Source organism: Tiliqua scincoides, chromosome 1, assembly GCF_035046505.1.
Source record: "Tiliqua scincoides isolate rTilSci1 chromosome 1, rTilSci1.hap2, whole genome shotgun sequence".
Taxonomy (NCBI): Eukaryota; Metazoa; Chordata; class Lepidosauria; order Squamata; family Scincidae; genus Tiliqua; species Tiliqua scincoides.
The window spans coordinates 49,539,550-49,565,023 of NC_089821.1; the positions used below are offsets into that span (position 1 = coordinate 49,539,550).

At 44.2% G+C, this 25,474-nt stretch overlaps 1 protein-coding gene and 1 long non-coding RNA gene across 5 annotated transcripts in view; both read left to right on the forward strand.

Annotated features, from left to right (window-relative positions):
* The window catches only part of LMO1 (LIM domain only 1), a 127,113-nt gene that overhangs the window by 48,778 nt on the left and 52,861 nt on the right, over positions 1-25,474 (forward strand). The window lies entirely within an intron of this gene.
* On the forward strand, positions 9,246-10,331 carry LOC136654779 (uncharacterized). Its single transcript, XR_010794616.1, has 3 exons — positions 9,246-9,350; positions 9,744-9,821; positions 10,038-10,331. It is a non-coding gene; the product is annotated as an uncharacterized lncRNA (long non-coding RNA).

Sequence of the window (25,474 nt, forward strand, 5' to 3'; positions counted from 1 at the left end):
ACACACTTTCCCTGCGAGGAGATATACAAGCATAGTGCGTGCATCTCTCCACAGAGGAGATGTGTATTCAGATGTTACAAGGGAAAGTGTGAAAGCAAGATGCATCAAAATGGCATGTTCGGGTGCTCCCTGCAACAACTGAATTCACTCACTGTTAAAAGAGCAGTGCCTTTTATCCTGAATATCAGGCTTAATGTAGGCTACAAACCAGCCCTTGACAATTGAATTCTAAAACATTTAAGACAAAACTCCCAGGCTAGAGAGAAGCATCTCTCTTTTAGGTTCTTCTTTTTCCTTCCCCTGCAGCTCCAACCCCAGAAGGAACGGTTTTAATGGAGCCTGAGGCTTTCAAACTTAGAAATGGTATTAAACATCAATTAGCCGACCGGTTTCCCCAGGTAAAATTGAAAAGTGTTGCCAAAAATCTTGTGGTATTTAAAACTTTGTAACGTCTCCTGTCAAATACAGAAGTGATTGCCTCGTTTGCCACCCCCTCTCTCCCCTCCCCAGCCACTTTCAGTCCTGCATCTGGTATAATATAATGGGTGTTTGCATGAATGGCTTAGTTAGCCAGAGTGGTAATAAAACATTTTAAATTTATTGTGACATTTGGATTTAATTAAAAAGTACACACTTAGAAAAGTAAAACATAATGTGAAGAGAGAGTTAGGAAGCTTTTTCTCCTTTTCTTCCAAAAAACTAATTAGAGTTGTATTTTAAATTGTTTATGTGCTGCTAATCATTGTAATAAATCATTTATACTGAAAAAGACACACTCTAATGTGCCAGTGTAACTGTTTATGTTCTCAAGTTTCTATCATGAACAAATTGATCTGGAAGTGAATTTATTAACCACTAGGGAAGAAATCATTAGTGCTTTCTCTAAATATTCCCCAGGTGCATTTTTATTATAGTAGTTTACTGCTTTAACTAAACATAGTCCTATCCAGTCTTGGTTATAATTATGATGCAAATTGACTTCCCATCACTTAAAAGTGAGAAAGCTGTCTTTATTATGGTTACTAATATTTGTCTTGCTGAAATCGGAAAATGGCACATCTTCTAACATTTTGTAGAGACAACCTGAAATGTAACCAATTTTTTCTTCTTGTTGGCACTAAAAAGAAAAATGATTTCTGCCATTTTCATTAAACTGGCTACAAAGATGAGATGGGCAACATTCATTGACCCTTGTTAGGAGTCACTCAGTTGAGCCCCCTTTCACATTGTAATATAGGCTTTGCCAAGTTTCTGAAGCCGAGGCGCATTTTTATAGTGTTTAAAATTTTGAGCATGCAAGGACAAGCCCCGCCTCCATGTCTCTGCACAAGTAACTATGCTGCATGTACCTCCTCTGAAAGTGAGGAATTCTGCATCTATCTGTTAAGAGTATTTGAATGATCCAATGCAGACATGTGGCAAACTCACTCCTTCCTAGTGGAAGATGGTTGGAAAGTGAGAAGGGAAGGCTGTAATAGTAAATCACCCTCAGTTCCTCTGACTTCTTGCAGGACCCACCTTGATAGTTCTTTCCATTTTGATATTACCATGATCCGTGGGGTGAGTGTTCTCTCTTGTTATACTGCTTTTACACCGTTGATCTCTTCAGCTCCAAATCCCTTAGTTAATTTGCCATCTAACAAGAGCCTTGCTAATATAAAAGTACGTTGGAATTTTTCCTGCATCCACCTTACCCACTGAACCAATTTTACAGTTCAGTTTTATATTAGTTTAACATTCCCTAATGTTAACTAATTTGTACTAGCTGCTAGTAGTCACTCCCTTTTCTCTAAGTACAAGCATGCACCGCTTAACAACAGACCACATAATGACGGACTGCATATATGATGGTGGTCAAAGCACAACAAAGAGGCTCTTTATGAGGCAGTCATATTTCCCATAGCCTGCAGCAGAGTGTTTGTTTACAGAACAAAGAGGCTCTTAATGCAAAGAAAAGGCAATTTGTCTCCAGTAGCCTGTGCAGCCAGCAAGCATCTGGCAGAGGGTGTCTGTTTACACAACAAAGGCACTAGATTGAGTGGAATGTTTGCTTAATGACCTAATTGCATAACAACAGGGATCAGAGAACGTATTCCCGTTAAGTGGCGCACACCTGTACTTACAATCAGGTTGCTTTCTCAAGCAGGTATTGGATTCCCTTTGCTTCTCTAGCCTCCATATTCAAATCCAGCTAAGACAGGTACCCAATTTTCATTAAAAGTCATTGGAAGCCTCACTGAGGTAACTGCCAATGTCCTGTAGGCTATCTAAGCAGCTTCATCAACATTCTAGAGCATGATTTATCAGTATTGGTAGAGTTGAAGTAATTTAGGTTGGCCAAACAATTCCTCACCTGTTCTTTTAATATTAATAACCTGAAATTCTTACCTAAAATTGTTCATGTCTCAGTAATAAATTTTTCAAGAAGTGTGAGGCATAACAAGTACTGAACAATTCAGCTTTACTGAAAACTTGTTCAGATTAGCCACTTGTGCAGTACTTACATGCAAATTGCTGAATTGCCTGAGGGAGAAGATAAAGCACAGTGCACACCTTGCGCATCACTTCTCAGCCCACCTTCACAACTGCACTGATGGACAATAACTGGGTGTCAGTCTTGCCCTTTCCTGCCCACTTCTTTTGCCCTTCTTTACCACTGCCACTTCCACTTCTTCCTTTGTTAACTGAGAAAAGTTAACAAAGCATCCTGCTGCTGGGTGCATGACACAAGAAAAGGCAGAGGTAGCCTTCAGCCAGCATTCAGTTTGGCAGTGTGCCAATGGCAAGCTCATAGCGTAGCTGAAGAACTCACTGCCAGCCGCCTTGTTCTATTACATCGATCATTTCTCTGACTATCCCCCAGGTTATCCAGCAGTGTGAGTAAGAAAGACTTGTAAATACTGTTCTGGCGTAATCCTATCCAGACTTTATGGAGTAATTCCTGGGCCAGTGACGTGACAGCCATTCTACCACTCAGTAGACTGCAGCCACCAGCGCAAAGTTCTGGAGGCCGCGTGTGGGCATCAGCAGCCCACAGAACCTCCACCGTCCTTCCTCCACTGTCGCTAGTAAGTTGGCTATAGGGGCTGGATCGGGGTAGGGAGCAGGCCAGGGCAGGAGGGGAAGGATCATAGCAGCACTGGTGCATGCCACATCCTACCCCCCCTTCTGGCCCAGACTTGCTCCCTGACTCCTCTTGTACTTGCGCCAGCTAAAAGAGCTGACATAGGTCTGAGGAGACCCACTGGATACCAGGCAGTCTATGTTGAGATTTTTACTTACCTTTCCTGGGCCATCCTGTCTTCCACCAGCCCGTAGCATGCAACACACACACCATCAGCGGTGCTGCCTGGGCTGGTGGGGGATAGGCTTGGGCTCTTAGTCTTGTAGCTCCACCCTTGATCAGTTTGGCCATGCCAAGTTAGCACCTGCCTCCCATGTTTGTTCTTGGCTGCTGCCTGAAGGAATTACTGATGACCTTCAATGGTGAACAACTGGGCCGTTTTTGTTTGGTCCCTCAATCTGGTATTCCCTCCCTCTATATATTTGTTCTTTTTTCACCTTCAAAAAATATCAGAGGGCTATGCAGTTTCCTGGTTATTTGGGGCGATCCATGTTTTGTTACCCTATAATGCACCTCTCTTCTTTCTCCATCACTTTATTTTTGGACATAGGTAGACCCCACTCGTGACTTGCTGTCATTGCAACTGATGCTTCTCATCCAAAACTCTCTTTAGTCTCTGTAACTGGCACTTACAAGAGAGGGGGGCATTGATGGCACCATTCTAAATCAAAACTCCCTAAATTCAAGTCCCATTATATTTGCTGTGCATGTTCAGGCTTCTTCTTTTTTTAAAGGAGCTATTGCCCTGTGTTCTGCCACATTAGGTTTTCCTAATAATCCATGGGATCAAGATGTATTACCGCCTCCTGATATGGTAGGCTGTGATCATCACTAAATTTTATGAAAGTTCTGCATTGGTTGAGATACTTTAATCTGCATTTTGATACATCATTAAAAAATAATAGAGAATGCGTCCTGTCCTCTTTTGAAGACTGCTCATTTTTGGAATGTGTCTGAAATAAAATTAGCCCATTCTGAACCAGAGGATCAAATTTACTCTTTGTATCATTGTATGAACTTTTTGTAGCCAAAGAAAGAGGCCTTTACCCATTTCATATCCATCTAAATCTGCTATTCAGAAATAACTTAAATTTTTCCATCAAGATGCCATTAATTGAGAATAGTAAATGCTACTTTGCTTGCTTGCTTTTAGAGAAAGGAGGTCCCTACTGCTGTTTCTGAATGCATTTATTCCTTCAAGGCATAAAACATTCAGCATATAAAACAGCAGTTGCTATCCCATTGCAGCTCATGCAATTTCAGTTCTACACAACCACTGCCTACCCCATAAGGAATACATTTTATGTAGTTTCCAAATCTGGGCAATAAAGCAAGTATGGCATCTGTGAACATGGGTGGTTGAAAGGTAGCTCAGAAGTGAAAAGCCACAGTTAGTGGCCTAGGTGTTGTCATGCATCAATGAGTGTGGGAAAGTGTCTGGCATGATTTAAACTGCACAAATGCAAATACAAGGCAATCCCTAATCATATGCATGTGTGTCTTCTGTATATGATCATAAAGTTATACTCAGTATCATGCTAATGCAGAAAAAAAACAGTAAACACTTGACATCTAAAGTAGTTTTTTCAAAGGGAGGTCACTGGCCTAGTTCTTACAGAAGCACATGAGACAGCAAGCTTACAATCCAATGAACACCTTCCTGAGAATATGCCCTATGAGACAGTTGTCTCATAATGCCTAGGTATGCCTAGGATTATGCTGTTAAGTTTGTTTCTGAACTATATCACTGAAAAGTGCAATCCTGTCCAACACCAATGCTGCCCCAAGGTAAGGAAACCAGCTTTCCCTTACCTTGAGGAGGTCTCTGACTGCAGATCACCAACACAAGATGCAGTACACAGCATGGCTTCATCTGTGCTGGACAGTTGTATAGGAATGGACCCACGGTTTGTATATGGGACTTCATATTACCAAATGCATTCACTGGCGTGTGCCCACCATCTTTTGTGGTGTGGTCTTTTGTGGTGTGGTCATCTGCCATTAGTGAGATCTAGGACTTAGTCGTGATCATACAACAGTCTCTTGAAGTACAGGGGGGGCCCCCCCGCATTCGTAGATCCCCTATCTGTGGTTTCACTTAACTGCAGATGCAGGAGACCCCTGTGCCCCATTGCTGAGCAGTTCCCCTTGCCTCTGGAGGATGGAGAGGGGGCATCCCCGGTATCTGCAGATTTCAGGTATCCAGGAAAGATCCCAAAAGGCACATTGCGGAGCTAACTTGTACGGATACACTATTTGCATAAACTGATTCCTCCACGTAGGTGGTGTATACATGGCGGCAGAGATTTCTGTGATGTTAGTGGTGTCTCTGTGAGATATCTGTATTTCTTTCATGGAAATTAGGAATACATACACTTCTTATGACTCTGTATATTCCCAATGGAATTATGTGGGGAGTCATTATCATGCCTGAACCAAAGCTCTGAGTGACACTTCCTGTTTTAATGATTCTTCTGTAACACTTGAAATAGATGTCTACACATGAGATTCCCCAGTAAGAGATGTTAATTACTCAGGCACTGCATGTTCATCTCCCCATAGGGAAGCTGCTTTTTTAACCTTACAAATGTAGCACAACTCACTTTTTTTTTCAGTGTTTGCTAGGTAGGGAATGCCTTGCCAATTCTTTCCCTCATACTTGGAGGAAATGATTACAGTATCTATATGTACACAGATGCACATGGAAACATTGAGAATATTGCTAATCCCTGTTACTGCTGTTTTAGGCAGTCTTGTGAAGGTACTGTAAACATATATCCCATTTAAACAAATGGGTGGGTTCTGTGAAATGTTAAGGGCCGCTAGAAAAGGGACTCTGTGGTGCTGGGAGAACTGCCTTCACAAACCTGAATCTCATCAAAGCCACACAGAACTGCCCTTTTAAACTGAATAGGGCAGATCCAGAAATAACTTTAATACACATGCAGAACGGCAACTTCTTAGGCTTTTAGAAAGTGAAACTGTGTTTAATATTTAGACTCAGATCTTTGCCAGTGACAGTCTAATACGGCATTACACCATATACATTATTAAATCTACACTGTGTTTAGTCTCACTGTTCTCATCAGTAGAGTGAAAGAGAAAATTGTGCTAAAATACCTTTTGGGGGCAGTTTCTCTGCATCAAAAAGGGTATTTTTTGTTAAGGGTATGGAGCCATGTTTTCTAGTTTAATGTCCTGTGAATTAGATAAGACTTTTGTATCACTTGTGGAACACATATACAAGGTTAAAGCATATGCCCAGATATAACCATATACGTCCCTCCTTCTTAAGTAACCACAGGGCGCAAACCATTAATAAACTTGAATGGACATCATTTCTACTACATAAGGAATGTTTGAGATTTTGGGGTGGGGAGAATGTTTAGGCTATAGCAGGCGAAGATCCAAGTCTAAATATTAAACACAGTTCTCCTTTTGCAGAGATGTTACTGTTTTGTTAGATGTACGTATCATGAGATGGATAGAAGCTTTAATTTATAGATATGGGCCCTCTCCTGTTCATGTTTACTCAGAAATAAACCCTACTGTGTCCAATGGGGCTTATTCCCAAATAAGTATGCAAAGGATTGCTGTTTCAGTGGATTGTGAGGGTCTTTTTTGATAAGTGTGGGTAAATATCATGAGTCTGTTTTATGTTTTGAGTATACTTTAGTGTGGGTGTTTCTGTAAGAGAAACATCTCCTTTCCTTCTAATAATGAGTTGTAATGGGTCCCTTTATGGCAGAGGTTCCCAAACTGGGGTGTTGCAATGCTCCAGCCAGGAAAGCTTGGTCGCTGCCCCCTTAAGGGATGGGGCAACAGCAGTGATACAATCACCACAATTGTGCCACCGTCGGGGAGGAAAGGGTTGTTTTTTTTAACTTACCTGGGGTTCATGATGAAAACGGGAAGTGACTTTTTAAAAAGCATTTTGCAGCAGTTTGTAGGTAAGGGAGGCGAGTAGTGGAGGTCACAGGCTCTATGGATCTTCTGGAAAGTCATAGTGACTTCCAGGTAAGTTAAAACAAAAAACAAAAAACCCTTTCCTCCCCTTGCAAACACTTACCACTGCCTTATGGAAAGAAAAGCAGGGTAAAAATTTAGTAAATAAAATAAGTTCACATTTTAAAAATGTACAATTTATTTTATTTCAGTGCTTTGGGATCCTGCTAGCAATGGTACAGGGGGTGCCTCCTTGTAGCTTTACTTCATGTCATTCAAATTATGTTGCGGGGAATCATGCTGCAAGTTCAGTGCAAGACCACAACTCTGAACAGGTCCCAGGTCAATCCCTGGCTTCTCCAGAGAGAGCAAGGAAAGACCTCTGTCTGAAATCCTGGAGAGCTGCTTCCTCTCAATGTAGACAGTACTGTGCTAGATAGATAAGAGACTGGACTTGGTATGAGGCATGTTCTTGTATTCAAAAGCCTGGCATTATGTTTGCAGGGCCAAGCACATAGTTCCTTCCCACCTGATTATTGCTTGCCCAGGGAAAGGAGGTCAACAGTCTTGTTGTAAAGACAGGTGTGCTTGTCTCACCTGTGTAATTCCAGTGTTTCAAATGTTGTTACTGTGGCATGGTACGTAAAATGTCATTTAAAGAAAAGTAAATCTAAACCTGCACTGCCAGCATAAAGTTAGGACTGCAAAATAGCTGTCCTAGATAAGTACATGTCAATTGGAGGGAACAGAGAGTCTAAAACAACTGTCCTCACCACCACCCCTTCAATCTCTGCACATTGGAGGGTAGGATACCCACTTATTTGGTTTCCAATCACTGCATAGCACCAGGAGTCTACAAGCTGCAACATGAGATCAAAGCTCTTCTATGAAGGTGTATGTCATTGGGCTACATCACTCTGCTCCCATGTTTAGAGAACTGTGTGCACAAAAGGGTTGACTTTCATGATTAGGAACTTCACAAAGCAAATATTTAATAGCTAGAGGTGTAATTTTTATTTTATTTTAGGGAATTCGTGTGTGTGTTGTTGTTTTTTATAAAAATGAGAAGTGCAGAAAACTATATTACATGTTTTTATTCCAAGGGTTTATTTTTCTAAATTATAATTAAAAATTATAAACACTTTAAAGGAGTACTAGGTAGGCAGTATCGTGCAGGCAGATGCACCCTCCCCCGTCCAGTCCAACCAGCCTACAGTGACCAATATGTAGAGGTGTTAAGCTAAACAAACGCGTCAGTAAAGCAGCTACCATGTTTTCCAGACTCACAAAGAGAGTCTGGTCCAGCAAGAAGCTGACGGAACATACCAAGATCCAGGTCTACAGAGCTTGCGTCCTGAGTACACTTCTGTACTGCAGCGAGTCATGGACTCTTCGCTCACAACAGGAGAGGAAACTGAACGCTTTCCACATGCGCTGCCTCCGACGCATCCTCGGCATCACCTGGCAGGACAAAGTTCCTAACAACACAGTCCTGTAACATGCTGGATTCCCTAGCATGTATGCACTGCTGAAACAGAGACGCCTGCGTTGGCTCGGTCATGTCGTGAGAATGGATGATGGCCGGATCCCAAAGGATCTCCTCTATGGAGAACTCGTGCAAGGAGAGCGCCCTACAGGTAGACCACAGCTGCGATACAAGGACATCTGCAAGAGGGATCTGAAGGCCTTAGGAATGGACCTCAACAAGTGGGAAACCCTGGCCTCTGAGTGGCCTGCTTGGAGGCAGGCTGTGCAGCATGGCCTTTCCCAGTTTGAAGAGACACTTGGCCAACAGTCTGAGGCAAAGAGGCAAAGAAGGAAGGCCCATAGCCAGAGAGACAGACCAGGGACAGACTGCACTTGCTCCTGGTGTGGAAGGGATTGTCACTCCCGGATTGGCCTTTTCAGCCACACTAGACGCTGTGCCAGAACCACCTTTCAGAACACGATACCATAGTCTTTCGAGACTGAAGGTTGCCAATATAGTAAGCATTTTTATTTTTTCCAAAGATTTTGCGGTTTTTTTGTTTTGTTTTTTTACAAATATGAGAAGTGCACAAAGCAGCGTATTTTTGTTTCGTTATCACCGAAAAATCACACCTCTATCAATAGCCAGTGTTAGCGCCACCACCAACAAAAGATACATGACAGATAAATAATTGTCTTCTCAGCACCTTTGCAGATACACTACTTGAGAACTCCAGTTGCCAACATCCCTGGCCATTTCAACGCCAGTGCTTCAGCTGAGGCTACAAGAAGAAAGTAAGGCAAGGCAACTCAGGTAAGCAAGAGAGAAAATTTAACAGGAGGGGGTAGCCAATGTATCAAAGCTGGTCTCCTGCATCTCCTCAAGGTCCCGCTCCTAGCCAGAAGGGAGACTCAGATATCCGTGTCCATAGAGTGTCATCTGCTCCTGCTTTTAGGGGAAACTGTGCTGGCTTAATAACCCTTCATTACCCAATAGGCTGTATTTCCCGAACAGAGGCTATAGGAGAAGTATATATGGGAGAGAAAGGGACCCTTGTTGTCCACAACTTCCCAAACTCTAGCAAGCTCACAGCAAGTACTTCTGAAGGCAGTGGGGATCTGAGCCACCTTTGCTGATGAACATCTGCACTGCTGTATGTATATTGACACTGCTGGCCAAGCACTGATGAGTCATTTTTTCTTGCAGGTTATGAGTCATGGCACATAGAATAGAACGAAGAGAAACAGGAGATAAAATTCCCTTGCAGCTCCCTTTGTTGGATGGGTGAGTGTCTTCTTAATCACTATTATCTTTTTCAAAAAAACTTCTAAACATAAGTATTGGGATGATACTAATGGGAAAGTAAGGAGGTAGGCTGAGTAATGTAGCATGAAAGAGCATTTAGGTAGTGGCATAATTTCTCAAGTGCTCAGTCACCAAATCTAAGTGAGCATTGTGTCACAGAAGTCTTGACCTCCCATGTCTTTCATGTCCCTGCAGGCCACCAGGGCTGTCATTCAGCATGCATAGAACAAGGATGTAGTTCACCCCCAGGCCTCAAGCAAGACCTGCAGCAGCAGCAGCAGTGACCATTGGGATGCCAGCTGTTCCTCTGTGGGATTGCCATCTTTTTGTTCTTGCAGGCCTCCTGTGCCTTTCCAGAGTACATGACAGACATTAATGTTAACAGTGTGGTAGTATGTCACATGGAGATATAGTGATGGAAAATGCTGTACCTATTGCTTTTTAGTCTGTCATGTAGCTGTCTTCTGCCTAAGGAACCTGTTAGGCTGGCTACCCTATTTCTCTTTGTGTCTGATAATATTCAATAAAATCTTTGACTCACATCAATGTGTCATTCTCATGAATGTTTAGAAGATGACTCCCCACACACACACACTGGTTATACAGTTCTTCTGCCTTCATGCCAGGAGATTCACAATGGAAAGGAGACAATAGGTTCACCACCTCTATATTTGGGGGTTCAGAGTCCACACCTTGCCCATAACATTGTCAGTGGAGTACAAGCAACAGGGTTTGTGTTTCAGGAAGTCAAGTAGCTCAATGTACTAACTAACCCCGTGCTTCTTGCTGGTGCTGCCATGAAGCAGTGACAAGGAAGAGACCTCATAACAAGTTGAGAAGAAGGGGTGCTCTGAAGAAGGCTACGCATTCTGGGGTATGAACAAGTGAGGCAACTGAGACCTTGGCAGATGAAGGACCATTGGTCAATGCACCAATCATTGTCATTGACTATCTCACTCTTCAGTCTCAGAAGTGCAGATGAGTGTTTGCATCTTACAGCCCTTTCTCCTGGGTTTGTATTGGGGTCCTCTTTGATGTGAGGCCTTTTTCACTATGTGGGCTGTAACGTCAGTACAGGGCTCTGTTGTTTGGATCTCCAAGTATGATGCTTGGAAGGAAGGGAAGAAGTTTTTCATAGACAGGCCCCTGGGAAACTACGAAGGCTGCATCATATGTCTCTCCTTTGTCAGCGGAGTTAGGATGGCTTTTTTAGAAATGGGGAACCAGGCTTCTAGTCCTGCTGCTTCACACTTATTCAATCCAAAATCATTATTGTCAGCAGAAACCCACGAAAGGTAGGATTTACCTTATCAAGATAACCTATAAAATGCCTCAGAGTTGGTCCCAAACCCAAATTCTTGGGTCCTATTGTTTTGTTTCCCCACTGATCTGCCGGTCAGTTCATGGGGCCACCTTCTGTGAACTAGCATCGTAGTGTGTGTTCTTCCTATCCAAGTTGCTTCCTTCCGTTTGCTCCCACCACACAGATACCAACTGAAACATCTTGCATATCACATTCTCAGCAGTGTGTGAATATGTTGGTACTACAGCAGCACTTGAACTGATTTCCTGGAGCCTGTGAATGCTATGTGTCAGCCTCCTAGTCACTGGACTGTAGAGCTGCTTGGGTGCTGTGACTGGAATGGCACTTGTCTTTGTGTTTCCCTGGCAAAGCTTTTGTGCCGTTTTTCTGTTTTTGACCTCTAAGGCCTTTTGAAACCCTACCTGAGGGAGCCCTGGCACATATGGATGTACGCATCAGTCACCTTTTGGCCACCAGGCTATGGCATTGGCAATGCTAGTAGAGGAGCTGTGGTCTCTTTCTGGGAGTGTGCTTGTCCATTGCCGTTTTATATAGGAGAAAGGTTTTGTGATATCCTCATAGTATTTATTCCACTGCCACATGCATAGGTACCTTCAATGCATAGGTAATGTGGATATTTTCAGGAAAAGATTGTGCTTGGAAGATGGCAACATTGTTCCTAGGATGCAGAAGGGTGTTCTTATCATTGTTGCAGTACTGCCCCCCTTTTTTTGTTCTGCTGTCGTGTTTTTGATGCTGCGGCTAAGGGAGCATAGAATACCAATTTGCTACAACAGTGTACACCCTGAGATTATGGCAGCCATTTTAGTTGACTCACAGTTGACTATGACTATGACTTTAGTTGACTTTTAAGTGGTTCGTAAAAGGAAGATGTTCAATCACATGCACATTGGGGCAAAAAATCAAAACTTCACATATGGGCTGATGGGTTCTGAGCTGTCTGTGACAGATCAGGAGAGAGATCTTGGGGTGGTGGAGGACAGGTCGATGAAAGTGTCGACTCAATGTGCGGCAGCAGTGAAGAAGGCCAATTCTATGCTTGAGATCATTAGAAAAGGTATTGAGAACAAAACGGCTAATATTATAATGCCGTTGTACAAATCGATGGTAAGGCCACACCTGGAGTATTGTGTCCAGTTCTGGTCGCCGCATCTCAAAAAAGACATAGTGGAAATGGAAAAGGTGCAAAAGAGAGCAACTAAGATGATTACGGGGCTGGGGCACCTTCCTTAAGAGGAAAGGCTAAGGCATTTGGGCCTCTTCAGCCAAGAAAAGAGACGCCTGAGGGGAGACATGATTGAGACATACAAAATTATGCATGGGAAGGATAAAGTGGATAGAGAGATGCTCTTTACACTCTCACATAACACCAGAACCAGGGGACATCCACTAAAATTGAGTGTTGGCAGGGTTAGGACAGACAAAAGAAAATATTTTTTTACTTAGCGTGTGGACGGTCTGTGGAACTCCTTGCCGCAGGATGTGGTGACGGCATCTGGCCTGGATGCCTTTAAAAGGGGATTGGAAAAATTTCTGGAGGAGAAATCCATTATGGGTTACAAACCATGATGCTATGTGCAACCTCCTGATTTTAGAAATGGGCTATGTCACAATGCTAATGCAAGGGAGGGCACCAGGTTGCAGGTCTCTTGTTATCTGGTGTGCTCCCTGGGGAATTTGGTGGGCCGCTGTGAGATACAGGGAAGCTGGACTAGATGGGCCTATGACCTGATCCAGTGGGGCTGTTCTTATGTTCTTACTTTAATATTTCTTTGATCACTTGAAAGCCCTTTTGAGCCTGGAGGTTCTTTGGTGTTGTAGCTCACTTGTTTTGGAGAAACAGATTTTGAAGAAAGCAAAGAAACAGAGAAAGGGAGAAAAAGAATCATCACTAAGAGGATGTCTTGCGTGCTTATTGGGTGGGAGGGGGGTGCACTGGTAAAGGAAATAGTAGTAGGTGGAATCTAGTATTTGTACAACATTATTGCATTTGTACAGTTTGTGTTTTGTGTCCCTTCAGTATGAACTTGAAGTGCCCTCCAAAAATCATCTTAAAAAACCAACTGGAGAGGCTGGTTTTCGTTAGGGCTGATGGAGTCGAGTGCTGCTTTACTTGTTCGCAGTCCATTAAAAGCCTGTTCTCCCAGCATTAAGTTCACTTTAATAAAGTGAAAGGAGGGGGAGGGTGAAGAGGGAGGAGTAAAAACCTAACATGATTCAAAAGTAATAAAAGGGACTAGGCAACATCCTCCTCCCTTGAGACCGTTTTGTTCTTTCAAATCTGGCTTCCAGATACTTGTAATCCATGAACTTTTCTCAAAATCTCTCAAAATATCTGTAGCTGATCTTTTTGTGTGTGGGTTAATATATTGCCCGATTAGTTCATGATGCCATTTGACATTTTGTGGATAATTCCCTTTTTGTTCAGTAAAGAGCAAGGTCATTTCTTCCAGGTTCATTAGTTCTTAGCAAATGTTTGTGGAAAAAAGAAAACACTGAGGCTAATCTGGCTTGTCAGTGAGGGGACTGTACTGTACCCTGCTCTAAACATTCAGATGTTCTAGTACATAGTGTAGCTACTAACAGGGATTGCAGTATAATTGTATAAGATGCGTAATTAAGCTCCAAATATCACATTCAGATGGATGAAAATATTACAGCTCTGTTTTATGTGGAAATAAAATTCTGTTGATATTAAAAAACAAAAACAATGGCAATTATTTTTAAACTTTGTCCTTAGGTTTTGACCTCAATTTATCCCGTGAAGAACCCCTGAGTACAGTATTTCCCTCCCCCCATATCTGTAGAGGATATGTTCCAAGCCCTATTGTAGATACTCAAAATCGCAGATAGTAGCGAACCCCCCTATATAAATCATTTTTTGTTTACCTAGGCATAACCTGTGTGTTTTGCCTGCACAGCCTAACTTTTCCCCACCCGAGTTAGATTGTGAAACCAAGTTTCCCCACAACTTTTCCTGTCACTGCTAGAGAAAGACTCCAGAGAGAGACCAAAGAATCTGGTAAAATGCAGGGGGAAAAATTCCAATATTTTCAATTTATGAGTAACTGAAACTGCAGAAACTGGACCTGGGGCTATGAGGGAGCTACTTCTTTTGCTATGGAAACTTCTGCAGAAGATGCTTGGGACATTCTAGAGCAGCCATTTTCAACCACTGTGCCGTGGCACACTGGTGTGCCACAAATGCTTCCCAGGTGTGCCGTGGGAATTTAGGAAAGGGTCATTTATTAGTAGGGCCATTGGGGTGTGTGCGCCCCCCATAGACAGCACAGTATGCCTTGTCAATTCCAAAAAAACAGATGGTGTGCCTTGACCATTTTAGTGCCTCGCCGATGTGAAATGAGATGAAAAAGGTTGAAAATCGCTGTTCTAGAGGTTGGGCTCACAACCAGCACCAGAGGAATGTTGGACAGTTCATCATCCTGTGTAAACTGAGAGTGTCCCCTAAAACACATCAAGCACTCCCTTGTAGCTGCATATTATATAGGAATTGGGATAGACAAGCTTATCTAATATTTCTGATCTTCTCATTGATGAACTTCTGGTATTCTTCCAAGGAATCTCAGGGTTTTCTGAAACATTGTTGGGAAACCAATAAAACACCATATGAAGTGGCTCATTGCCAGAGATGGAACCTACCTGTCCACATCCCTTTCTACCAATGGATTAGCAATTTGAGGACCAGGTGCCATCAGTCAGGAGGCTGGATTTGTCCCAGTGGTACCAACTGTAGAACCCGGCTTTCTTGTCTCTCTCTTGTTTTAAAGATGGTAATGCATCTTGTTTGTGGTAATAACTGACTTTGATGCCTGTGGGGGAGGATGGGTAAGAAAAGGCAATTAAAAAGTCAAATTCCTACAGGAAATACTTTTTTTTTAATCGTTCCTAGCACATTCAAGCCCCATTTAAATGATTTCTTTACAACTCACAATCTTTTGAATAGTGTAGTTCCTTTTAATTGCCACATTTTTGTCCTTTTTATTTCAAGGGCCTGTAGAACTTTAAACCATTTTAATCTCTGTCTATCTGCAGACTTTTTTTTTCCATATTAACAGAGGCGTTTAGTCTGCTTTAAAAGCTTTCTTGAGACTTTCTAAATAACTTAATTTGAGCTTGACAGGTTTTAATTACAATCTCTTGAGATGCTTAGTGCTAGTTCTGAATACAAAGCAAACCTGTGTGAAGTTCCAGAGTATTAGCCGTCTTAATTGCTTTGGGACTGAACTTTGACCTCTGTTCTCTCATCTATATGTCTCTCATCTATGTATCTTGCAAACGTCCATGCCACATCTCAGATAATTTGGGAGGATTTTTTTTTATAATCACATGAATTCATTTAGGTTATTCAACCGCTTTAGATTTGGAAAGGGAGCATTGTCTTTGGTTGAAGTGTACTGACATTATGTATTTTCTTTTTCACACAGCCAAGACTTGAGTTTAAATTAATCTGCCATTCAGGACATAATTTGAGCCAGGGCTCACTGAGGTAGTGTGAGGTGAAGATCCTGTGTGTTCATAGATATAGGGCCACCTTTTGAGTCTAGATCAGGGGTGTCAAACTCGTTTCATACAGAGGGCCGAATAGCATTCATGATGCCTTCAGAGGGCCGGAAGTGATGTCATGAGGCAAGAAGTGATGTAATTAAACTGGTCATAACCAAAAATATGTAACACTTTTTCTCACTTAGGAACTCATTAATTGCAAATGACAGAAGAGAAAATACACAAATCTTGATAATCTTTCAAGATATGGGAGAGCCCAATTTTCATGTGGGCTGTCCTTTCAGCAGTAACACCTCAGCACTGCTTAGCAGCTGAGAGCCCAAGGGCCAGATAAAAAGCTTCCGCGGGCCGCATACAACCCCCGGGCCTTATGTTTGACACCCCTTGTCTAGATCCTGAAAATATTAAACCTCCTTTCCGAAGAGCAACTGTATTTACTGAAGAAGGTAATAGTCAAGCTGAGAAAGCATGGCAGAGCTTTACTCTCAATACTTGATAGAATAAAGGTATAAATAATATAAATACTCCCAGGCTGTCTGGCCTGTGTTACTCGTAATGAAACTGGGCAAGTAAGCCCATCTCTTTCTAGAATGGTTGCTCTCTCATTTTCCCTGCATGAACTAGGCCAATTTCCCTGCAATTCAAGTGCCAAAAAGTTGTCGCCTCTTTCCGTTAGAAAACTTTGGCTTGTTCTGGAGCTGTAGCAAATTAGCCTTGAAAATACCCACTTACTGCGAGTTCGTTTCCTGTGTTCTGGAAAGTGCATTTAAAAGTTTGAATCCAAAATTGATTTTGAAGTATCCTAATCTAAAATAGCCCTGATGTTAGCAGTGTGTCTCTAACTCCTGCTAGACTCTAGCTTTCTGGTTCAGTGCATTGGCACACAGTCACCTGAGGCAGTGAAATTGAGACTTGCCAAGAGAATCGGACTGTTCAGAAAAGATTGCAAGGCACTTGGAATGCCTTATTTTATTAGTCTGGTTCCCTTAAACAGTGAAAAATCCAACAATTATTAAAGAAACTCGGCAGCCTTAAGGTAAGGGGCTAGGTGCGCCACGTGAAAGACAGGAAGCATGACTAGAGAAAATGGGTGTAAGGCCTATTATTCTGTCTCACTAGTGACTAGCCATACGTCATTGAACCCTTGCAGACTGAGCACATTGTGCTCTCTTGTTTACATCTAGCAGTACACAACAAATAGGTTTGATGTGGCTAATGTTCATTAAGAGATATGAGTTGTCTTTAATTGCCTTTTTTTCTTGTTTTAGCCATCAAATCTAGTGGCCATGACCACATGTTATGGCAGTATTGTGCATTCCATAAGTTAATTATATGTTATGTGAGAAAAGTCTTCCAATTGTCTGTCCTGTATCTTATCTCCCACTCGCTACAAAATAAAATGAGCATCGTGCTCCCTGGATAGCTCTGTTAGGACCAGTTCGCTGATGGCACCAAATAGCTCAGGATGTAAAATCATAAGCAGGCTTTAAAGAGCTATAAAAGGAGCTATCCCAAATGTGTGACTGGGCAGCAAGTGCAAAATGATGTACCTCAGGATATTAAAATAAATCATACTTATGTAAAGTAGGCCTTCCTTATCTGTGGTCTCAGCATCTGCATAAGAACATAAGAACAGCCCCGCTGGATCAGGCCAACAGCCCATCTAGTCCAGCTTCCTGTATCTCACAGTGGCCCACCAAATGCTTCAGGGAGCACACAAGACAACAGACACAACCTGCGCCCCGGTGCCCTCCCCTGCATCTGGCAATCAGAGGCAGCCTGCCTCTAAAACCAAGAGCTTGCACATACCAGCTATGACTTGTAACCCATAATAAACTTCTCCAGAAATTTGTCCAATCTTCTCTTAAAGGAATCCAGGCAAGATGCCATCACTACTTCTTGTGGCAAAGAGTTCCACAAACTAATTACACGCTGGGTAAAAAAATATTTTCTTCTGCCTGTCCTAACTCTGCCAACACTCAACTTCCCTGGATGTCCGCTGGTTCTGGTGTTATGCGAGAGGGAAAAGAGTGTCTCTCTATCCCTGCATAATTTTGTATGTTTCAATCATGTCCCCCCTCAGCCGCCTCTTTTCTAGACTGAAAAGCCCCAAATGCTGTAGCCTTTCCTCATAAGGAAGGTGCCACAGTCCAGTAATCATTTTTGTTGCTCTCTTTTGCACCTTTTCCATCTCCACTATATCCTTTTTGAGATGTGGCGACCAGGACTGGACACAATACTCCAGGTGTGGCCTAAGCATTGGTTTGTACAGCAGCATTACTGTTATGTATGTAAGTTATGCAGGATCGAAATCCTGCATAACTGATTGGCCCAGACTTATGGCTGGCCAATCTGGTGATGGATCGAAATCCTACCATCCGATTGGCCCTCTAGTTAAGGTTTCAATTGCACCAACCACGGGAAGTCTGGGCGGAGTTAAAGGCTATAAAAAGCCAGGGGTTTGCCTTGTATTTTGCTAGGTTCTGTTCTGAAGATGGAATAAACGTATTGAGCTGTTATCACTATGCCTTCCTTTATTCGCATAGACCCACTATATAACACTGGCGACGAGGGTGGGATCCTATTCCTCCATGCTGAACAATGCTAGAACCAAGAGCTGATCCACTTAGAGCTGATTCACCACTGGGGAACTGTCGCCCCAGATGAAGAAAGAAGACCGACTTCCATATGTCTGTTGAGCTGCCACCATGACCACCCAAGGTCACATTGGGGAATTCTATCCAGCGTCCCCAGAGCTATGGGACACTTATGCAGAACGTCTTGAGTTCTTCCTGGAGGCCAGTGCAGTTAAAGATACCGCCCTAAAGCGGGCCACCTTGCTCAGTGTCTGTGGCTCTGCCACTTTTGAAATTGCCCAGAATCTTGTGGCACCAGCAGAATTAAGGGATACCAGTTATAAGGATATCATGGGCCTCCTGCAGAATCACTTCTCGCCCCAGCCGTCCTGTACTGCACCGCACCATACCTTCTACAAGCAAGATCAGGCTGCCAGTGAGTCTGTTCCAGCTTACGTATCCATGCTCGTCATCTTGCACGAAGATGTGAATTCCGAGACCTGGAAGAAATGCTTCTCGACCGGTTTGTATGTGGCCTCCGGGACAAAAGGATTCAGAGGAAGCTCTTTGCGAAGGAAGAGCTGACCTTTCAAGAGGTTGTCAAGGAGGCACTGGCGTTTGAAAAAGCAGAAGACGTAGCAAGGGAGATTCGTGCCTCTCGCAGCCCAGCCACAACTTGAAAAGCCGAGGCAGTCCACCTTGAGGACACGGCCGCAGACCGTTTTGAAGAAGGGGAGGTGCTACGAATAAATTGAGGTATGTCAAGACGCAATGATCGCCAGGAACCACAAGCACCTAGACCCACGATGTCTCCAGCCAGGGCCCTTGTGCCAGCTGTGGGGAACCACATGAACGTCAGCGTTGCCGGTTCCGTGATGTGACTTGTCGGGCCTGCGGAAAGAGGGGCCATATTGCCCGCGCTTGTCGCAGTAAGCCTTTTCAGGCTTGGAGCCAGAAAGTTCTTCAGGGGTCTGTCAGCCAGGAAGAGTTCTACACTACTTCAGTCCACCCCATCCAGAGCATCCGGTTGCCAACCAAGGAAAAGATACAGGTGACAGTAGAAATTCAAGGCTCTCGCTGCGTAATGGAAGTGGACTCCGGATCAGTGCTCTCTATTATTTCTAGAGACTTTTTGGCACATTTGTCCTAGGAAGGGCCCCAGCCTGAAGCCAATTGGACTTTTGCTTACAGATTTTCAGGGTAACCGTGTCCTTGTTCGGGGTGTGGGTAAGTTTCAGGTTCGTTATAAACACTTTGGTGGGCTCCTGGATCTGGTGGTCGCCAAAGGACATCGCGCCAGTCTCCTCGGCCTTGCGTGGTTCGATCCTCTGGGCATCCAGGTGACTGGGGTCCAGAGTATCAGCAAATTAGACTTTGATGCAGTCTGCCAAGAGTTCGCCCAGGTCTTCGAGGGGACCCTTGGTGATACAATAGCCCCCTGGTCTCTCTGCACCTAGATCCGGCCCTCACGCCCATCTGCATGAAGGCAAGGTGGGTTCCCTTTGCGCTCAAGCCCAAGATAGACGAGGAACTGGATCGCCTTTGGCTCAAGGGATCTTAGAGCCAGTGCTGCACGCACTCTGGGAGACTCCAATTGTTACCCCTCTTAAGCCTAATGGGGATGTGAGGATCTGCACAGATTACAATGTGCAATCAACAAGGCTCTCCAGCAGCATGCGTACCCGGTGCCAGTCATCAGCCATCTCCTCGCCTCCCTTGCAGGCTCCAAGGTTTTGGAAAATTGGACTTAGCCCAGGCTTATCAGCAGTTGCCAGTGGATGATGACACAGCAGAGGCACAGACGATAATTACCCACCGGAGTGCCTTTAGGGTCAAGCGCTTACAGTTTGCCGTCTGTGTTGTGCCAGGAATTTTTCAGGGCCTCATGGACACTCTCCTCAAAGGAATTCCTGGGGTCATTCCCTTCTCTGACGACGTGCTGATTGCCGGAGCATCAGAATCGGAATTCGCCAGTCACCTTCGCGAGGTCCTTCACCGCTTCCAGTCTGCTGGACTTAAGGTAAAGAAAGAGAAGTGAATCTTGGGAACCCTGAAAGTTGAGTTCCTGGAATACCTCATCGATGCTAATGGTATCCATCCTGCACCAGAAAAGGTTCGAGCTATCGTGAATGCCCCACCTCCAACCTCCAAGCAGGAGTTACAGACATTTTTAGGACTCCTGAACTTTTAGCATTCCTTTTTGCCACATAAGGCAGCATTAGCAGAGCCACTCCATCGCCTCCTGGACTAGAGGACCCCCTGGGTCTGGGGCTGCCGTGAGGATGCTGCTTTCCGAGAGGTAAAGAATTTACTCACTTCCAACTCCATACTGGCTCACTTTGATTAGTCACTTCCTGTTGTCCTTGCATGTGATGCCTATTGGTGCAGTCCTCAGCCACACACTCCTAGATGGAAGAGAGGCTCCAGTAGCCTATTATTCACACACCTTGTCTCCTGCTGAAAGGAATTATGCACAGATAGACAAAGAGGCTCTGTCTATAGTGGCAGGTGTCAAAAAATTCCATGACTATCTTTATGGTCGACGATTTTTGATATTAACGGACCATAAGCCTCTGCTGGGTCTTTTCACCCCAGATAAACAGACGCCACAGATTCTGTCTCCCCGCATCCTGTGTTGATCCATATTCCGGGCAGCATATCAGTATTCCCTGAATTACAGGCCTGGCAAAGCGATGGGCCACGCAGGTGCCCTCAGTCACCTTCCACTGCCTGCTCATGGACCCAATCTGGCTCCAGCACATCGCATCATGCTCCTGGAATCGCTCCCTGAACCGCCACTCCATGCATCGGATGTGGCTTCACACTCAGCCAAGGACCATATCCTTTCCCGTGTTCTCAACTGGGTATGAAGGGGGTGGCCTACGGACGGCATGGACGCAAAGTTCACTGCATATGTCTCCCACCAGCATGAACTCTCAGCCCATAAGCGTTGCCTCTTCTGGGGAAGCCGGGTCGTCATTCTGACTAAGCTCCGTCACCGGGTTCTAGAAGTCCTACATCCGGGCATCGTACGAATGAAGGCACTGGCCAGGAGCTATGTCTGGTGGCCCAGAATTGATGCGGCCATCGAAGAATGGGTGAATCGATGCAACATCTGCCAGGAGTCTCGGCCAGACGCACCTAGAGCGCCCGTACAGCAGTGGGAGTCCACTCACACCCTGTGGTTCCACTACATATAGACTTTGCCTTTCATGGCCAAAATTTCTTCATCCTAGTGGACTCCTACACCAAATGGCTAGAAGTTGTCCCAGTAGCAGCTATGACACCCCGGCCAGTCATCAAGGCTATCTGCAAGATCTTTGCTACCCACGGCCTACCTGATACGATCATGTCTGATAACGCAGCCCAGTTCACATAAGTGACAACCACAAAAGAAGCACTCACCTGCATCATCCAGGGTGAGTGGGAGCATCAGCTGGCAGCATTCCTTTTCAGCTAGCAAGTCACACCATGCACTGCCACAGGCTGTAGTCCAGCGGAACTTCTTATGGGGCAGCAACTGACAACGCGTCTTGACCAGCTGCACCCAGACAGGACTTCGGAAAAACCACCGACCTCCAAGATACGAGCGGGTGTGCATGGGTTCAGCCCAAATGACCCAGTGTATGTACGGAACTATGCGAATGGTCCAGCGTGGATCTCAGCAACCGTCATTAGAATCACTGGCCCTGTCTCATACGAGGTGGCTATTTTGGACGGATGGACCCTCCGCCGTCATGTGGACCAGATGCGTTGCCGCCTAGCTGACTCAGCACCCAGCACGCTGATTCCAGTCCCCGGTGGCGAGCATCAGGTCTTGCCACAGTCTGGAGAGGCCATCAGTCCAGACATGATACTGCAGGAACCGGAGACCTCCCTGGACTTATCTGAGCCACCAGATGTCAGCGGACCTATGGGGAGTCCCTCTGCCATAGATGTGCCAACCCCACAGCTGACTGAGGAACCAGAGGTCCTGATACTAACACCGCGCTGTTCTTTGCGAATACGGGCATGGCCCTGCCACTTACAGGACTATGTTCGTTAATCTTGAAGTGTACTTTGGTTGGAGGGGTGTTATGTATGTAAGTTATGCAGGGTCAAAATCCTCCATAACTGATTGGCCCAGACTTATGGCTGGCCAATTGGGTGATGGATCGAAATCCTACCACCCGATTGGCCCTCTAGTTAAGGTTTCAATTGCACCAACCACGGGAAGTCTGGGCGGAGTTAAAGGCTATAAAAAGCCAGGGGTTTGCCTTATATTTTGCTAGGTTCTGTTCTGAAGATGGAATAAACGTATTGAGCTGTTATCACTATGCCTTCCTTTATTCGCATGGACCCACTATATAACAATTACAATATGAGCTGTCTTATTCTCAATGCCTTTCCTAATTATCCCAAGCACAAAATTAGCCTTCTTCACTGCTGCCGCGCAGTCGACACTTTCATTGAGCTGTCCACAAGGACCCCAAGATCTCTCTCCTGATCTGTCACAGACAGCTCAGAACCCATTAGCCTATATGTAAAGTTTTGATTCTTTGCTCCAATGTGCATTTTACACTTACTTACATTGAAACGCATCTGCCATTTTCCTGCCCAGTCTCCCAGGTCTCCAGTCTCTACATATTTGAGCATCCGGGGATGCCGATCCCTTGCCTCAGATGGTATTCCAAACGTGACCACAAATCACTTCCGTTTGATATTGGTGACTTCCAGTCAGGTCTGGGAAGTGTTCGAGGCACGGGGACGTCACATGCGACCTTCTTGCGCTTCAAAACAGCTCTTGGATGCAAGCAAAAGTCACCGGTGCAAACTGGAAGAAACTTCCAATCAGTTCTGGGAGGCTTTCTGAGGAGACTGGGAGATCGGCATGACCTCCAAGTAAGTTTTTGCAGCATTGGTTGCCAGTTCCCTCACATATTTCTGTATCACAGAGATCATGGAAGTTATTCGCCCGTGGATTCCAAGGGCCCACGGAATATTCTGATGGAATATGAATTGGCTGATCCACTCAGGAACCGAATTCTGGAGTCATAGGAAATTCACTGAAGGCAACAAATCAATTTACTGCAACAGTAGAAAAATGCCAGTTAGATTAAGAATATTTTAGAACTGGCAAATTTCACAACATATGAGGTGCACTGTCGCTGGAATGCAGTATTCAGGTTGCAAATGCATCATTGAGGGAGAAGAAGACCACATATGGCTTGACTTCAGTGACACCTCTAACTGACTAGATATCCTTTTCAGTTTCAGAACATATTAACATTTTAGCATACATTTGTGGTAGATGTACTGAGATTGTAAAGTATGTGCCATAGGTATGTTGACCTGATGTAAATATGTAGGAAACTTGAGGTTAGCCAGGGCTTTATGAATGTAGAGTTGCCAAGTTGCAACCTGGCAAAGTTGCAATTTCCTTTAGAACAGAGGTGTCAAACTCGTTTCATACAGAGGGCCAAAGTTAGCATTCAGGGAGCTGGCTGAGGACCAGAAGTGATGTCAATAAGCAGAAAGTGACATCATTAGGCAGCTGATGGCCAGAAATCAGCACTTTGTTCTCATATAGATGCTCATTAACTGCAAATGACAGAAGAGAATATATGCAAATCTTGATCATATTTCAAGATATGGGAAAGCCCAATTTTCATGTGGGATGCTGTTTCAGCAGTAACACCTCAGCACTGCTCAGCAGCTGAAAGCCTGAGGGCCAGATAAAAAGCTCCAGGGACCACATCCGGCCCCTGGGCCTTATGTTTGACACCCCTGCTTTAGAAGTTTGAGGTCCATGCAGCTTCTCCTGCCCCATTTCTCTCAAGGTCCCTTCTTATAGAAAGTATGACTCCCATTCTACTAGGAGGAATCCAGTTGCACTTTTCTGAATCCAAAATTTTATAATGACCTTGTCAAAAGACATTACTACTAAGGCTGAAGGGCAAGTTGTTGGGTAATGGAAACTGAGGCACTGAGGTAACTCAGGAAGTTCTCCTTGGAGTGTTTCAGTGCCACCTTGTTTGTGAAGCACAAGTAACCCAGCAGAATCTTCTCACTGTTCAATACAGTAAAATACCCCTTTCCTAAAGTGCTGAATCCCTCCATTCTGTACTTAAGGAAACACCACTGTAAACATATCCCCTGGTTTGAGGCAAACTAGGAAGTTTTAAAGGTCTCTAAGTTAATGGGCTTTTCAGAACTCAGTGTGTCAAAAACTGCTTTAATGATGATCTGTTACTGTGTTTTTGTGTCTGACTTCAGGGTAAGTTGAATAAGGATGCTGAAAGCATTTTGTGTAAGGACTGTGTTTAAGAAGCATTAGCCCTGGGGCCAGCACTTAAGCATCCTATTTCGTAGTTGTTTCTTTGCTTCTAGCAGAGGGTGAAAGGGATATCTGCTTGTGAAAGGATTGAGTGGATTAAATGTTTGGGGAGAAACTAAATGTGGAACACTTATTAATGGAATTTAGTGGTTAGAATGAACCAGGCATACTTTATGTGGCAGTCCATTACAATTATAGTTTAAAAGAATGTATTTTAATCAGCCCATGTGCTATAGCACAAACATTTGAGGCTGATTTTTTTTTTTTTTTTTTTTTTTTTGCCCAGTGGGGTAGAAAACTAGCAGGGCTTGGTTGATCTGTGGGGCTCACTGAAGTAGGATCATGTGAAGTCACCTTTGTATGATTAATCTCAAAAATATGGGACAACTGCAGGGTAGACAGATCCTATCCGTCACTGACTGGTCCAGTTGGTTAAAAAGTGCTTGCTTTCCAAGATGTGGCTGCCCATCCTCTTGTATTTGACAGTATGGGCTTCCTTTATTTCACTAAGTAAAATAAAGTATGGTCTTCACTTTATTTCACTTCCTTTATTACTTTATTTCACTAAGGATGCAATCATGTCCAGCCTTTCCTGAGAGTAAGCCCCACTGAGCACAGTAGAACTTCTTCTGAGTAGACATGCATAGGACTGTGCCCTAAGAAAAACCTCCTCCACCAGATACTATCCTTTGTGTTGTGCTGGAAAGCTTGACACAGAGGTTCTCAAGTCTGCACTGGAAAATAGCCAGCACAGACTTGAGAAACCCCATTGCAGGGCATACACCCTTACTCAGAGGAAGGGAAGTGTCCCCTTCCCCCAAGGAGACCTCCAGCAGCTTCCCCATACCCGCAGGATATAGTGGTTGCTATTTTGGCACCATTGTTCCTTCAG